Here is a 16921-nt window from a genome sequence, read left to right on the forward strand (position 1 = left end):
GTTGTCTAAAACAAAAAAGAATGATGCATTTTATGGCTGGATCTGGTTTTATCACATTCTGAATTGAACGTTGAAAATGAGCTTTTCAGAGCCAGCAGAGGTCAAAATAAGCAGTAATGCAAACTCAGTCAGAGACATAGATTTTCACTTGCAACTTGCTTTAACATGTTTAACAGTGCATGAAATGTTGTCTAAAACAAAAAAGAATGGTGCATTTTATGGCTGGATCTGTTTTTATCACTTTCTGAATTGGACGTTGAAAATGAGCTTATCTCAGCGAGCAGAGAGGTCAAATCACAGTAATGCAAACTCAGTCAGAGACATAGATTTTCACCTGCAACTTGCTTTAACATGTTTAACAGTGCATGAAATGTTGTCTAAAACAAAAAAGAATGATGCATTTTATGGCTGGATCTGTTTTATCACTTTCTGAATTGGACGTTGAAAATGAGCTTATCTCAGCCAGCAGAGAGGTCAAATCACAGTAATGCAAACTCAGTCAGAGACATAGATTTTCACTTGCAACTTGCTTTAACATGTTTAACAGTGCATGAATTGTTGTCTAAAACAAAAAAGAATGATGCATTTTATGGCTGGATCTGTTTTTATCACTTTCTGAATTGCACGTTGAAAATGAGCTTATCTCAGCCAGCAGAGAGGTCAAATCACAGTAATGCAAACTCAGTCAGAGACATAGATTTTCACTTGCAACTTGCTTTAACATGTTTAACAGTGCATGAATTGTTGTCTAAAACAAAAAAGAATGATGCATTTTATGGCTGGATCTGGTTTTATCACATTCTGAATTGAACGTTGAAAATGAGCTTTTCAGAGCCAGCAGAGGTCAAAATAAGCAGTAATGCAAACTCAGTCAGAGACATAGATTTTCACTTGCAACTTGCTTTAACATGTTTAACAGTGCATGAATTGATGTCTAAAACAAAAAAGAATGATGCATTGTATGGCTGGATCTGGTTTTATCACATTCTGAATTGAACGTTGAAAATGAGCTTTTCAGAGCCAGCAGAGGTCAAAATAAGCAGTAATGCAAACTCAGTCAGAGACGTAGATTTTCACTTGCAACTTGCTTTAACATGTTTAACAGTGCATAAATTGTTGTCTAAAACAAAAAAGAATGATGCATTTTATGGCTGGACCTGGTTTTATCACATTCTGAATTGAACGTTGAAAATGAGCTTTTCAGAGCCAGCAGAGGTCAAAATAAGCAGTAATGCAAACTCAGTCAGAGACATAGATTTTCACTTGCAACTTGCTTTAACATGTTTAACAATGCATAAATTGTTGTCTAAAACAAAAAAGAATGATGCATTTTATGGCTGGATCTGTTTTATCACTTTCTGAATTGGACGTTGAAAATGAGCTTATCTCAGCCAGCAGAGAGGTCAAATCACAGTAATGCAAACTCAGTCAGAGACAAAGATTTTCACTTGCAACTTGCTTTAACATGTTTACAGTGCATGAAATGTTGTCTAAAACAAAAAAGTATGGTGCATTTTATGGCTGGATCTGGTTTTATCACATTCTGAATTGAACGTTGAAAATGAGCTTTTCAGAGCCAGCAGAGGTCAAAATAAGCAGTAATGCAAACTCAGTCAGAGACATAGATTTTCACTTGCAACTTGCTTTAACATGTTTAACAGTGCATGAATTGTTGTTTAAAACAAAAAAGAATGATGCATTTTATGGCTGGATCTGTTTTATCACTTTCTGAATTGGACGTTGAAAATGAGCTTATCTCAGCCAGCAGAGAGGTCAAATCACAGTAATGCAAACTCAGTCAGAGACAAAGATTTTCACTTGCAACTTGCTTTAACATGTTTAACAGTGCATGAATTGTTGTCTAAAACAAAAAAGAATGATGCATTTTATGGCTGGATCTGGTTTTATCACATTCTGAATTGAACGTTGAAAATGAGCTTTTCAGAGCCAGCAGAGGTCAAAATAAGCAGTAATGCAAACTCAGTCAGAGACGTAGATTTTCACTTGCAACTTGCTTTAACATGTTTAACAGTGCATAAATTGTTGTCTAAAACAAAAAAGAATGATGCATTTTATGGCTGGACCTGGTTTTATCACATTCTGAATTGGACGTTGAAAATGAGCTTTTCAGAGCCAGCAGAGGTCAAAATAAGCAGTAATGCAAACTCAGTCAGAGACATAGATTTTCACTTGCAACTTGCTTTAACATGTTTAACAGTGCATGAATTGTTGTCTAAAACAAAAAAGAATGATGCATTTTATGGCTGGATCTGTTTTATCACTTTCTGAATTGGACGTTGAAAATGAGCTTATCTCAGCCAGCAGAGAGGTCAAACCACAGTAATGCACACTCAGTCAGAGACATAGATTTTCACTTGCAACTTGCTTTAACATGTTTAACAGTGCATGAATTGTTGTTTAAAACAAAAAAGAATGATGCATTTTATGGCTGGATCTGTTTTATCACTTTCTGAATTGGACGTTGAAAATGAGCTTATCTCAGCCAGCAGAGAGGTCAAATCACAGTAATGCAAACTCAGTCAGAGACATAGATTTTTACTTGCAACTTGCTTTAACATGTTTAACAATGCATGAATTGTTGTCTAAAACAAAAAAGAATGATGCATTTTATGGCTGGATCTGTTTTATCACTTTCTGAATTGGACGTTGAAAATGAGCTTATCTCAGCCAGCAGAGAGGTCAAATCACAGTAATGCAAACTCAGTCAGAGACATAGATTTTCACTTGCAACTTGCTTTAACATGTTTAACAGTGCATGAATTTTTGTCTAAAACAAAAAAGAATGATGCATTTTATGGCTGAATCTGTTTTATCACTTTCTGAATTGCACGTTGAAAATAAGCTTATCTCAGCCAGCAGAGAGTTCAAATCACAGTAATGCAAACTCAGTCAGAGACATAGATTTTCACTTGCAACTTGCTTTAACATGTTTAACAGTGCATGAATTGTGGTCTAAAACAAAAAAGAATGATGCATTTTATGGCTGGATCTGTTTTTATCACTTTCTGAATTGGACGTTGAAAATGAGCTTATCTCAGCCAGCAGAGAGGTCAAATCACAGTAATGCAAACTCAGTCAGAGACATAGATTTTCACTTGCAACTTGCTTTAACATGTTTAACAGTGCATGAATTGTTGTCTAAAACAAAAAAGAATGATGCATTTTATGGCTGGATCTGGTTTTATCACATTCTGAATTGAACGTTGAAAATGAGCTTTTCAGAGCCAGCAGAGGTCAAAATAAGCAGTAATGCAAACTCAGTCAGAGACATAGATTTTCACCTGCAACTTGCTTTAACATGTTTAACAGTGCATGAATTGTTGTCTAAAACAAAAAATAATGATGCATTTTATGGCTGGATCTGTTTTATCACTTTCTGAATTGCACGTTGAAAATGAGCTTATCTCAGCCAGCAGAGAGGTCAAATCACAGTAATGCAAACTCAGTCAGAGACATAGATTTTCACTTGCAACTTGCTTTAACATGTTTAACAGTGCATGAATTGTTGTCTAAAACAAAAAAGAATGATGCATTTTATGGCTGGATCTGTTTTTATCACTTTCTGAATTGGACGTTGAAAATGAGCTTATCTCAGCCAGCAGAGAGGTTAAATCACAGTAATGCAAACTCAGTCAGAGACATAGATTTTCACTTGCAACTTGCTTTAACATGTTTAACAGTGCATGAATTGTTGTCTAAAACAAAAAAGAATGATGCATTTTATGGCTGGATCTGGTTTTATCACATTCTGAATTGAACGTTGAAAATGAGCTTTTCAGAGCCAGCAGAGGTCAAAATAAGCAGTAATGCAAACTCAGTCAGAGACATAGATTTTCACTTGCAACTTGCTTTAACATGTTTAACAGTGCATGAATTGTTGTCTAAAACAAAAAAGAATGATGCATTTTATGGCTGGATCTGTTTTATCACTTTCTGAATTGGACGTTGAAAATGAGCTTATCTCAGCCAGCAGAGAGGTCAAATCACAGTAATGCAAACTCAGTCAGAGACATAGATTTTCACTTGCAACTTGCTTTAACATGTTTAACAGTGCATGAATTGTTGTCTAAAACAAAAAAGAATGATGCATTTTATGGCTGGATCTGTTTTATCACTTTCTGAATTGCACGTTGAAAATGAGCTTATCTCAGCCAGCAGAGAGGTCAAATCACAGTAATGCAAACTCAGTCAGAGACATAGATTTTCACTTGCAACTTGCTTTAACATGTTTAACAGTGCATGAATTGTTGTCTAAAACAAAAAAGAATGATGCATTGTATGGCTGGATCTGGTTTTATCACATTCTGAATTGAACGTTGAAAATGAGCTTTTCAGAGCCAGCAGAGGTCAAAATAAGCAGTAATGCAAACTCAGTCAGAGACGTAGATTTTCACTTGCAACTTGCTTTAACATGTTTAACAGTGCATAAATTGTTGTCTAAAACAAAAAAGAATGATGCATTTTATGGCTGGATCTGGTTTTATCACATTCTGAATTGAACGTTGAAAATGAGCTTTTCAGAGCCAGCAGAGGTCAAAATAAGCAGTAATGCAAACTCAGTCAGAGACATAGATTTTCACTTGCAACTTGCTTTAACATGTTTAACAATGCATGAATTGTTGTCTAAAACAAAAAAGAATGATGCATTTTATGGCTGGATCTGTTTTATCACTTTCTGAATACGACGTTGAAAATGAGCTTATCTCAGCCAGCAGAGAGGTCAAATCACAGTAATGCAAACTCAGTCAGAGACATAGATTTTCACTTGCAACTTGCTTTAACATGTTTAACAGTGCATGAAATGTTGTCTAAAACAAAAAAGTATGGTGCATTTTATGGCTGGATCTGGTTTTATCACATTCTGAATTGAACGTTGAAAATGAGCTTTTCAGAGCCAGCAGAGGTCAAAATAAGCAGTAATGCAAACTCAGTCAGAGACATAGATTTTCACTTGCAACTTGCTTTAACATGTTTAACAGTGCATGAAATGTTGTCTAAAACAAAAAAGAATGGTGCATTTTATGGCTGGATCTGTTTTTATCACTTTCTGAATTGGACGTTGAAAATGAGCTTATCTCAGCGAGCAGAGAGGTCAAATCACAGTAATGCAAACTCAGTCAGAGACATAGATTTTCACCTGTAACTTGCTTTAACATGTTTAACAGTGCATGAAATGTTGTCTAAAACAAAAAAGAATGATGCATTTTATGGCTGGATCTGTTTTATCACTTTCTGAATTGGACGTTGAAAATGAGCTTATCTCAGCCAGCAGAGAGGTCAAATCACAGTAATGCAAACTCAGTCAGAGACATAGATTTTCACTTGCAACTTGCTTTAACATGTTTAACAGTGCATGAATTGTTGTCTTAAACAAAAAAGAATGATGCATTATATGGCTGGATCTGTTTTATCACTTTCTGAATTGCACGTTGAAAATGAGCTTATCTCAGCCAGCAGAGAGGTCAAATCACAGTAATGCAAACTCAGTCAGAGACATAGATTTTCACTTGCAACTTGCTTTAACATGTTTAACAGTGCATGAATTGTTGTCTAAAACAAAAAAGAATGATGCATTTTATGGCTGGATCTGTTTTTATCACTTTCTGAATTGCACGTTGAAAATGAGCTTATCTCAGCCAGCAGAGAGGTCAAATCACAGTAATGCAAACTCAGTCAGAGACATAGATTTTCACTTGCAACTTGCTTTAACATGTTTAACAGTGCATGAATTGTTGTCTAAAACAAAAAAGAATGATGCATTTTATGGCTGGATCTGGTTTTATCACATTCTGAATTGAACGTTGAAAATGAGCTTTTCAGAGCCAGCAGAGGTCAAAATAAGCAGTAATGCAAACTCAGTCAGAGACATAGATTTTCACTTGCAACTTGCTTTAACATGTTTAACAGTGCATGAATTGTTGTCTAAAACAAAAAAGGATGATGCATTGTATGGCTGGATCTGGTTTTATCACATTCTGAATTGAACGTTGAAAATGAGCTTTTCAGAGCCAGCAGAGGTCAAAATAAGCAGTAATGCAAACTCAGTCAGAGACGTAGATTTTCACTTGCAACTTGCTTTAACATGTTTAACAGTGCATGAATTGTTGTCTAAAACAAAAAAGAATGATGCATTTTATGGCTGGATCTGGTTTTATCACATTCTGAATTGAACGTTGAAAATGAGCTTTTCAGAGCCAGCAGAGGTCAAAATAATTAGTAATGCAAACTCAGTCAGAGACATAGATTTTCACTTGCAACTTGCTTTAACATGTTTAACAATGCATGAATTGTTGTCTAAAACAAAAAAGAATGATGCATTTTATGGCTGGATCTGTTTTATCACTTTCTGAATTGCACGTTGAAAATGAGCTTATCTCAGCCAGCAGAGAGGTCAAATCACAGTAATGCAAACACAGTCAGAGACATAGATTTTCACTTGCAACTTGCTTTAACATGTTTAACAGTGCATGAATTGTTGTCTAAAACAAAAAAGAATGATGCATTTTATGGCTGGATCTGTTTTATGACTTTCTGAATTGGACGTTGAAAATGAGCTTATCTCAGCGAGCAGAGAGGTCAAATCACAGTAATGCAAACTCAGTCAGAGACATAGATTTTCACCTGCAACTTGCTTTAACATGTTTAACAGTGCATGAAATGTTGTCTAAAACAAAAAAGAATGATGCATTTTATGGCTGGATCTGTTTTATCACTTTCTGAATTGGACGTTGAAAATGAGCTTATCTCAGCCAGCAGAGAGGTCAAATCACAGTAATGCAAACTCAGTCAGAGACAAAGATTTTCACTTGCAACTTGCTTTAACATGTTTAACAGTGCATGAATTGTTGTCTTAAACAAAAAAGAATGATGCATTATATGGCTGGATCTGTTTTATCACTTTCTGAATTGCACGTTGAAAATGAGCTTATCTCAGCCAGCAGAGAGGTCAAATCACAGTAATGCAAACTCAGTCAGAGACATAGATTTTCACTTGCAACTTGCTTTAACATGTTTAACAGTGCATGAATTGTTGTCTAAAACAAAAAAGAATGATGCATTTTATGGCTGGATCTGTTTTTATCACTTTCTGAATTGCACGTTGAAAATGAGCTTATCTCAGCCAGCAGAGAGGTCAAATCACAGTAATGCAAACTCAGTCAGAGACATAGATTTTCACTTGCAACTTGCTTTAACATGTTTAACAGTGCATGAATTGTTGTCTAAAACAAAAAAGAATGATGCATTTTATGGCTGGATCTGGTTTTATCACATTCTGAATTGAACGTTGAAAATGAGCTTTTCAGAGCCAGCAGAGGTCAAAATAAGCAGTAATGCAAACTCAGTCAGAGACATAGATTTTCACTTGCAACTTGCTTTAACATGTTTAACAGTGCATGAATTGTTGTCTAAAACAAAAAAGAATGATGCATTGTATGGCTGGATCTGGTTTTATCACATTCTGAATTGAACGTTGAAAATGAGCTTTTCAGAGCCAGCAGAGGTCAAAATAAGCAGTAATGCAAACTCAGTCAGAGACGTAGATTTTCACTTGCAACTTGCTTTAACATGTTTAACAGTGCATGAATTGTTGTCTAAAACAAAAAAGAATGATGCATTTTATGGCTGGATCTGGTTTTATCACATTCTGAATTGAACGTTGAAAATGAGCTTTTCAGAGCCAGCAGAGGTCAAAATAATTAGTAATGCAAACTCAGTCAGAGACATAGATTTTTACTTGCAACTTGCTTTAACATGTTTAACAATGCATGAATTGTTGTCTAAAACAAAAAAGAATGATGCATTTTATGGCTGGATCTGTTTTATCACTTTCTGAATTGCACGTTGAAAATGAGCTTATCTCAGCCAGCAGAGAGGTCAAATCACAGTAATGCAAACTCAGTCAGAGACATAGATTTTCACTTGCAACTTGCTTTAACATGTTTAACAGTGCATGAATTGTTGTCTAAAACAAAAAAGAATGATGCATTTTATGGCTGGATCTGTTTTATGACTTTCTGAATTGGACGTTGAAAATGAGCTTATCTCAGCCAGCAGAGAGGTCAAATCACAGTAATGCAAACTCAGTCAGAGACATAGATTTTCACTTGCAACTTGCTTTAACATGTTTAACAGTGCATGAATTTTTGTCTAAAACAAAAAAGAATGATGCATTTTATGGCTGAATCTGTTTTATCACTTTCTGAATTGCACGTTGAAAATAAGCTTATCTCAGCCAGCAGAGAGGTCAAATCACAGTAATGCAAACTCAGTCAGAGACATAGATTTTCACTTGCAACTTGCTTTAACATGTTTAACAGTGCATGAATTGTTGTCTAAAACAAAAAAGAATGATGCATTTTATGGCTGGATCTGTTTTTATCACTTTCTGAATTGGACGTTGAAAATGAGCTTATCTCAGCCAGCAGAGAGGTCAAATCACAGAAATGCAAACTCAGTCAGAGACATAGATTTTCACTTGCAACTTGCTTTAACATGTTTAACAGTGCATGAATTGTTGTCTAAAACAAAAAAGAATGATGCATTTTATGGCTGGATCTGGTTTTATCACATTCTGAATTGAACGTTGAAAATGAGCTTTTCAGAGCCAGCAGAGGTCAAAATAAGCAGTAATGCAAACTCAGTCAGAGACATAGATTTTCACTTGCAACTTGCTTTAACATGTTTAACAGTGCATGAAATGTTGTCTAAAACAAAAAAGAATGGTGCATTTTATGGCTGGATCTGTTTTTATCACTTTCTGAATTGGACGTTGAAAATGAGCTTATCTCAGCGAGCAGAGAGGTCAAATCACAGTAATGCAAACTCAGTCAGAGACATAGATTTTCACCTGCAACTTGCTTTAACATGTTTAACAGTGCATGAAATGTTGTCTAAAACAAAAAAGAATGATGCATTTTATGGCTGGATCTGTTTTATGACTTTCTGAATTGGACGTTGAAAATGAGCTTATCTCAGCGAGCAGAGAGGTCAAATCACAGTAATGCAAACTCAGTCAGAGACATAGATTTTCACCTGCAACTTGCTTTAACATGTTTAACAGTGCATGAAATGTTGTCTAAAACAAAAAAGAATGATGCATTTTATGGCTGGATCTGTTTTATCACTTTCTGAATTGGACGTTGAAAATGAGCTTATCTCAGCCAGCAGAGAGGTCAAATCACAGTAATGCAAACTCAGTCAGAGACAAAGATTTTCACTTGCAACTTGCTTTAACATGTTTAACAGTGCATGAATTGTTGTCTTAAACAAAAAAGAATGATGCATTATATGGCTGGATCTGTTTTATCACTTTCTGAATTGCACGTTGAAAATGAGCTTATCTCAGCCAGCAGAGAGGTCAAATCACAGTAATGCAAACTCAGTCAGAGACATAGATTTTCACTTGCAACTTGCTTTAACATGTTTAACAGTGCATGAATTGTTGTCTAAAACAAAAAAGAATGATGCATTTTATGGCTGGATCTGTTTTTATCACTTTCTGAATTGCACGTTGAAAATGAGCTTATCTCAGCCAGCAGAGAGGTCAAATCACAGTAATGCAAACTCAGTCAGAGACATAGATTTTCACTTGCAACTTGCTTTAACATGTTTAACAGTGCATGAATTGTTGTCTAAAACAAAAAAGAATGATGCATTTTATGGCTGGATCTGGTTTTATCACATTCTGAATTGAACGTTGAAAATGAGCTTTTCAGAGCCAGCAGAGGTCAAAATAAGCAGTAATGCAAACTCAGTCAGAGACATAGATTTTCACTTGCAACTTGCTTTAACATGTTTAACAGTGCATGAATTGTTGTCTAAAACAAAAAAGAATGATGCATTGTATGGCTGGATCTGGTTTTATCACATTCTGAATTGAACGTTGAAAATGAGCTTTTCAGAGCCAGCAGAGGTCAAAATAAGCAGTAATGCAAACTCAGTCAGAGACGTAGATTTTCACTTGCAACTTGCTTTAACATGTTTAACAGTGCATGAATTGTTGTCTAAAACAAAAAAGAATGATGCATTTTATGGCTGGATCTGGTTTTATCACATTCTGAATTGAACGTTGAAAATGAGCTTTTCAGAGCCAGCAGAGGTCAAAATAATTAGTAATGCAAACTCAGTCAGAGACATAGATTTTTACTTGCAACTTGCTTTAACATGTTTAACAGTGCATGAATTGTTGTCTAAAACAAAAAAGAATGATGCATTTTATGGCTGGATCTGTTTTATGACTTTCTGAATTGGACGTTGAAAATGAGCTTATCTCAGCCAGCAGAGAGGTCAAATCACAGTAATGCAAACTCAGTCAGAGACATAGATTTTCACTTGCAACTTGCTTTAACATGTTTAACAGTGCATGAATTTTTGTCTAAAACAAAAAAGAATGATGCATTTTATGGCTGAATCTGTTTTATCACTTTCTGAATTGCACGTTGAAAATAAGCTTATCTCAGCCAGCAGAGAGGTCAAATCACAGTAATGCAAACTCAGTCAGAGACATAGATTTTCACTTGCAACTTGCTTTAACATGTTTAACAGTGCATGAATTGTTGTCTAAAACAAAAAAGAATGATGCATTTTATGGCTGGATCTGTTTTTATCACTTTCTGAATTGGACGTTGAAAATGAGCTTATCTCAGCCAGCAGAGAGGTCAAATCACAGTAATGCAAACTCAGTCAGAGACATAGATTTTCACTTGCAACTTGCTTTAACATGTTTAACAGTGCATGAATTGTTGTCTAAAACAAAAAAGAATGATGCATTTTATGGCTGGATCTGGTTTTATCACATTCTGAATTGAACGTTGAAAATGAGCTTTTCAGAGCCAGCAGAGGTCAAAATAAGCAGTAATGCAAACTCAGTCAGAGACATAGATTTTCACTTGCAACTTGCTTTAACATGTTTAACAGTGCATGAAATGTTGTCTAAAACAAAAAAGAATGGTGCATTTTATGGCTGGATCTGTTTTTATCACTTTCTGAATTGGACGTTGAAAATGAGCTTATCTCAGCGAGCAGAGAGGTCAAATCACAGTAATGCAAACTCAGTCAGAGACATAGATTTTCACCTGCAACTTGCTTTAACATGTTTAACAGTGCATGAAATGTTGTCTAAAACAAAAAAGAATGATGCATTTTATGGCTGGATCTGTTTTATCACTTTCTGAATTGGACGTTGAAAATGAGCTTATCTCAGCCAGCAGAGAGGTCAAATCACAGTAATGCAAACTCAGTCAGAGACATAGATTTTCACTTGCAACTTGCTTTAACATGTTTAACAGTGCATGAATTGTTGTCTAAAACAAAAAAGAATGATGCATTTTATGGCTGGATCTGTTTTTATCACTTTCTGAATTGCACGTTGAAAATGAGCTTATCTCAGTCAGCAGAGAGGTCAAATCACAGTAATGCAAACTCAGTCAGAGACATAGATTTTCACTTGCAACTTGCTTTAACATGTTTAACAGTGCATGAATTGTTGTCTAAAACAAAAAAGAATGATGCATTTTATGGCTGGATCTGGTTTTATCACATTCTGAATTGAACGTTGAAAATGAGCTTTTCAGAGCCAGCAGAGGTCAAAATAAGCAGTAATGCAAACTCAGTCAGAGACGTAGATTTTCACTTGCAACTTGCTTTAACATGTTTAACAGTGCATAAATTGTTGTCTAAAACAAAAAAGAATGATGCATTTTATGGATGGACCTGGTTTTATCACATTCTGAATTGAACGTTGAAAATGAGCTTTTCAGAGCCAGCAGAGGTCAAAATAAGCAGTAATGCAAACTCAGTCAGAGACATAGATTTTCACTTGCAACTTGCTTTAACATGTTTAACAATGCATAAATTGTTGTCTAAAACAAAAAAGAATGATGCATTTTATGGCTGGACCTGGTTTTATCACATTTTGAATTGAACGTTGAAAATGAGCTTTTCAGAGCCAGCAGAGGTCAAAATAAGCAGTAATGCAAACTCAGTCAGAGACATAGATTTTCACTTGCAACTTGCTTTAACATGTTTACAGTGCATGAAATGTTGTCTAAAACAAAAAAGTATGGTGCATTTTATGGCTGGATCTGGTTTTATCACATTCTGAATTGAACGTTGAAAATGAGCTTTTCAGAGCCAGCAGAGGTCAAAATAAGCAGTAATGCAAACTCAGTCAGAGACATAGATTTTCACTTGCAACTTGCTTTAACATGTTTAACAGTGCATGAATTGTTGTTTAAAACAAAAAAGAATGATGCATTTTATGGCTGGATCTGTTTTATCACTTTCTGAATTGGACGTTGAAAATGAGCTTATCTCAGCCAGCAGAGAGGTCAAATCACAGTAATGCAAACTCAGTCAGAGACAAAGATATTCACTTGCAACTTGCTTTAACATGTTTAACAGTGCATGAATTGTTGTCTAAAACAAAAAAGAATGATGCATTTTATGGCTGGATCTGGTTTTATCACATTCTGAATTGAACGTTGAAAATGAGCTTTTCAGAGCCAGCAGAGGTCAAAATAAGCAGTAATGCAAACTCAGTCAGAGACGTAGATTTTCACTTGCAACTTGCTTTAACATGTTTAACAGTGCATAAATTGTTGTCTAAAACAAAAAAGAATGATGCATTTTATGGCTGGATCTGGTTTTATCACATTCTGAATTGAACGTTGAAAATGAGCTTTTCAGAGCCAGCAGAGGTCAAAATAAGCAGTAATGCAAACTCAGTCAGAGACATAGATTTTCACTTGCAACTTGCTTTAACATGTTTAACAGTGCATGAAATGTTGTCTAAAACAAAAAAGAATGGTGCATTTTATGGCTGGATCTGTTTTTATCACTTTCTGAATTGGACGTTGAAAATGAGCTTATCTCAGCGAGCAGAGAGGTCAAATCACAGTAATGCAAACTCAGTCAGAGACATAGATTTTCACCTGCAACTTGCTTTAACATGTTTAACAGTGCATGAAATGTTGTCTAAAACAAAAAAGAATGATGCATTTTATGGCTGGATCTGTTTTATCACTTTCTGAATTGGACGTTGAAAATGAGCTTATCTCAGCCAGCAGAGAGGTCAAATCACAGTAATGCAAACTCAGTCAGAGACATAGATTTTCACTTGCAACTTGCTTTAACATGTTTAACAGTGCATGAATTGTTGTCTTAAACAAAAAAGAATGATGCATTATATGGCTGGATCTGTTTTATCACTTTCTGAATTGCACGTTGAAAATGAGCTTATCTCAGCCAGCAGAGAGGTCAAATCACAGTAATGCAAACTCAGTCAGAGACATAGATTTTCACTTGCAACTTGCTTTAACATGTTTAACAGTGCATGAATTGTTGTCTAAAACAAAAAAGAATGATGCATTTTATGGCTGGATCTGTTTTTATCACTTTCTGAATTGCACGTTGAAAATGAGCTTATCTCAGCCAGCAGAGAGGTCAAATCACAGTAATGCAAACTCAGTCAGAGACATAGATTTTCACTTGCAACTTGCTTTAACATGTTTAACAGTGCATGAATTGTTGTCTAAAACAAAAAAGAATGATGCATTTTATGGCTGGATCTGGTTTTATCACATTCTGAATTGAACGTTGAAAATGAGCTTTTCAGAGCCAGCAGAGGTCAAAATAAGCAGTAATGCAAACTCAGTCAGAGACATAGATTTTCACTTGCAACTTGCTTTAACATGTTTAACAGTGCATGAATTGTTGTCTAAAACAAAAAAGAATGATGCATTTTATGGCTGGATCTGTTTTATCACTTTCTGAATTGCACGTTGAAAATGAGCTTATCTCAGCCAGCAGAGAGGTCAAATCACAGTAATGCAAACTCAGTCAGAGACATAGATTTTCACTTGCAACTTGCTTTAACATGTTTAACAGTGCATGAATTGTTGTCTAAAACAAAAAAGAATGATGCATTTTATGGCTGGATCTGTTTTATGACTTTCTGAATTGGACGTTGAAAATGAGCTTATCTCAGCCAGCAGAGAGGTCAAATCACAGTAATGCAAACTCAGTCAGAGACATAGATTTTCACTTGCAACTTGCTTTAACATGTTTAACAGTGCATGAATTTTTGTCTAAAACAAAAAAGAATGATGCATTTTATGGCTGAATCTGTTTTATCACTTTCTGAATTGCACGTTGAAAATAAGCTTATCTCAGCCAGCAGAGAGGTCAAATCACAGTAATGCAAACTCAGTCAGAGACATAGATTTTCACTTGCAACTTGCTTTAACATGTTTAACAGTGCATGAATTGTTGTCTAAAACAAAAAAGAATGATGCATTTTATGGCTGGATCTGTTTTTATCACTTTCTAAATTGGACGTTGAAAATGAGCTTATCTCAGCCAGCAGAGAGGTCAAATCACAGTAATGCAAACTCAGTCAGAGACATAGATTTTCACTTGCAACTTGCTTTAACATGTTTAACAGTGCATGAATTGTTGTCTAAAACAAAAAAGAATGATGCATTTTATGGCTGGATCTGGTTTTATCACATTCTGAATTGAACGTTGAAAATGAGCTTTTCAGAGCCAGCAGAGGTCAAAATAAGCAGTAATGCAAACTCAGTCAGAGACATAGATTTTCACTTGCAACTTGCTTTAACATGTTTAACAGTGCATGAAATGTTGTCTAAAACAAAAAAGAATGGTGCATTTTATGGCTGGATCTGTTTTTATCACTTTCTGAATTGGACGTTGAAAATGAGCTTATCTCAGCGAGCAGAGAGGTCAAATCACAGTAATGCAAACTCAGTCAGAGACATAGATTTTCACCTGCAACTTGCTTTAACATGTTTAACAGTGCATGAAATGTTGTCTAAAACAAAAAAGAATGATGCATTTTATGGCTGGATCTGTTTTATCACTTTCTGAATTGGACGTTGAAAATGAGCTTATCTCAGCCAGCAGAGAGGTCAAATCACAGTAATGCAAACTCAGTCAGAGACATAGATTTTCACTTGCAACTTGCTTTAACATGTTTAACAGTGCATGAATTGTTGTCTAAAACAAAAAAGAATGATGCATTTTATGGCTGGATCTGTTTTTATCACTTTCTGAATTGCACGTTGAAAATGAGCTTATCTCAGCCAGCAGAGAGGTCAAATCACAGTAATGCAAACTCAGTCAGAGACATAGATTTTCACTTGCAACTTGCTTTAACATGTTTAACAGTGCATGAATTGTTGTCTAAAACAAAAAAGAATGATGCATTTTATGGCTGGATCTGGTTTTATCACATTCTGAATTGAACGTTGAAAATGAGCTTTTCAGAGCCAGCAGAGGTCAAAATAAGCAGTAATGCAAACTCAGTCAGAGACATAGATTTTCACTTGCAACTTGCTTTAACATGTTTAACAGTGCATGAATTGATGTCTAAAACAAAAAAGAATGATGCATTGTATGGCTGGATCTGGTTTTATCACATTCTGAATTGAACGTTGAAAATGAGCTTTTCAGAGCCAGCAGAGGTCAAAATAAGCAGTAATGCAAACTCAGTCAGAGACGTAGATTTTCACTTGCAACTTGCTTTAACATGTTTAACAGTGCATAAATTGTTGTCTAAAACAAAAAAGAATGATGCATTTTATGGCTGGACCTGGTTTTATCACTTTCTGAATTGAACGTTGAAAATGAGCTTTTCAGAGCCAGCAGAGGTCAAAATAAGCAGTAATGCAAACTCAGTCAGAGACATAGATTTTCACTTGCAACTTGCTTTAACATGTTTAACAATGCATAAATTGTTGTCTAAAACAAAAAAGAATGATGCATTTTATGGCTGGACCTGGTTTTATCACATTCTGAATTGAACGTTGAAAATGAGCTTTTCAGAGCCAGCAGAGGTCAAAATAAGCAGTAATGCAAACTCAGTCAGAGACATAGATTTTCACTTGCAACTTGCTTTAACATGTTTACAGTGCATGAAATGTTGTCTAAAACAAAAAAGTATGGTGCATTTTATGGCTGGATCTGGTTTTATCACATTCTGAATTGAACGTTGAAAATGAGCTTTTCAGAGCCAGCAGAGGTCAAAATAAGCAGTAATGCAAACTCAGTCAGAGACATAGATTTTCACTTGCAACTTGCTTTAACATGTTTAACAGTGCATGAATTGTTGTTTAAAACAAAAAAGAATAATGCATTTTATGGCTGGATCTGTTTTATCACTTTCTGAATTGGACGTTGAAAATGAGCTTATCTCAGCCAGCAGAGAGGTCAAATCACAGTAATGCAAACTCAGTCAGAGACAAAGATTTTCACTTGCAACTTGCTTTAACATGTTTAACAGTGCATGAATTGTTGTCTAAAACAAAAAAGAATGATGCATTTTATGGCTGGATCTGGTTTTATCACATTCTGAATTGAACGTTGAAAATGAGCTTTTCAGAGCCAGCAGAGGTCAAAATAAGCAGTAATGCAAACTCAGTCAGAGACGTAGATTTTCACTTGCAACTTGCTTTAACATGTTTAACAGTGCATAAATTGTTGTCTAAAACAAAAAAGAATGATGCATTTTATGGCTGGATCTGGTTTTATCACATTCTGAATTGAACGTTGAAAATGAGCTTTTCAGAGCCAGCAGAGGTCAAAATAAGCAGTAATGCAAACTCAGTCAGAGAAATAGATTTTCACTTGCAACTTGCTTTAACATGTTTAACAGTGCATGAATTGTTGTTTAAAACAAAAAAGAATAATGCATTTTATGGCTGGATCTGTTTTATCACTTTCTGAATTGGACGTTGAAAATGAGCTTATCTCAGCCAGCAGAGAGGTCAAATCACAGTAATGCAAACTTAGTCAGAGACAAAGATTTTCACTTGCAACTTGCTTTAACATGTTTAACAGTGCATGAATTGTTGTCTAAAACAAAAAAGAATGATGCATTTTA

The sequence above is a fragment of the Danio rerio genome, chromosome 25, assembly GCF_049306965.1.
Source record: "Danio rerio strain Tuebingen ecotype United States chromosome 25, GRCz12tu, whole genome shotgun sequence".
Taxonomy (NCBI): domain Eukaryota; kingdom Metazoa; phylum Chordata; class Actinopteri; order Cypriniformes; family Danionidae; genus Danio; species Danio rerio.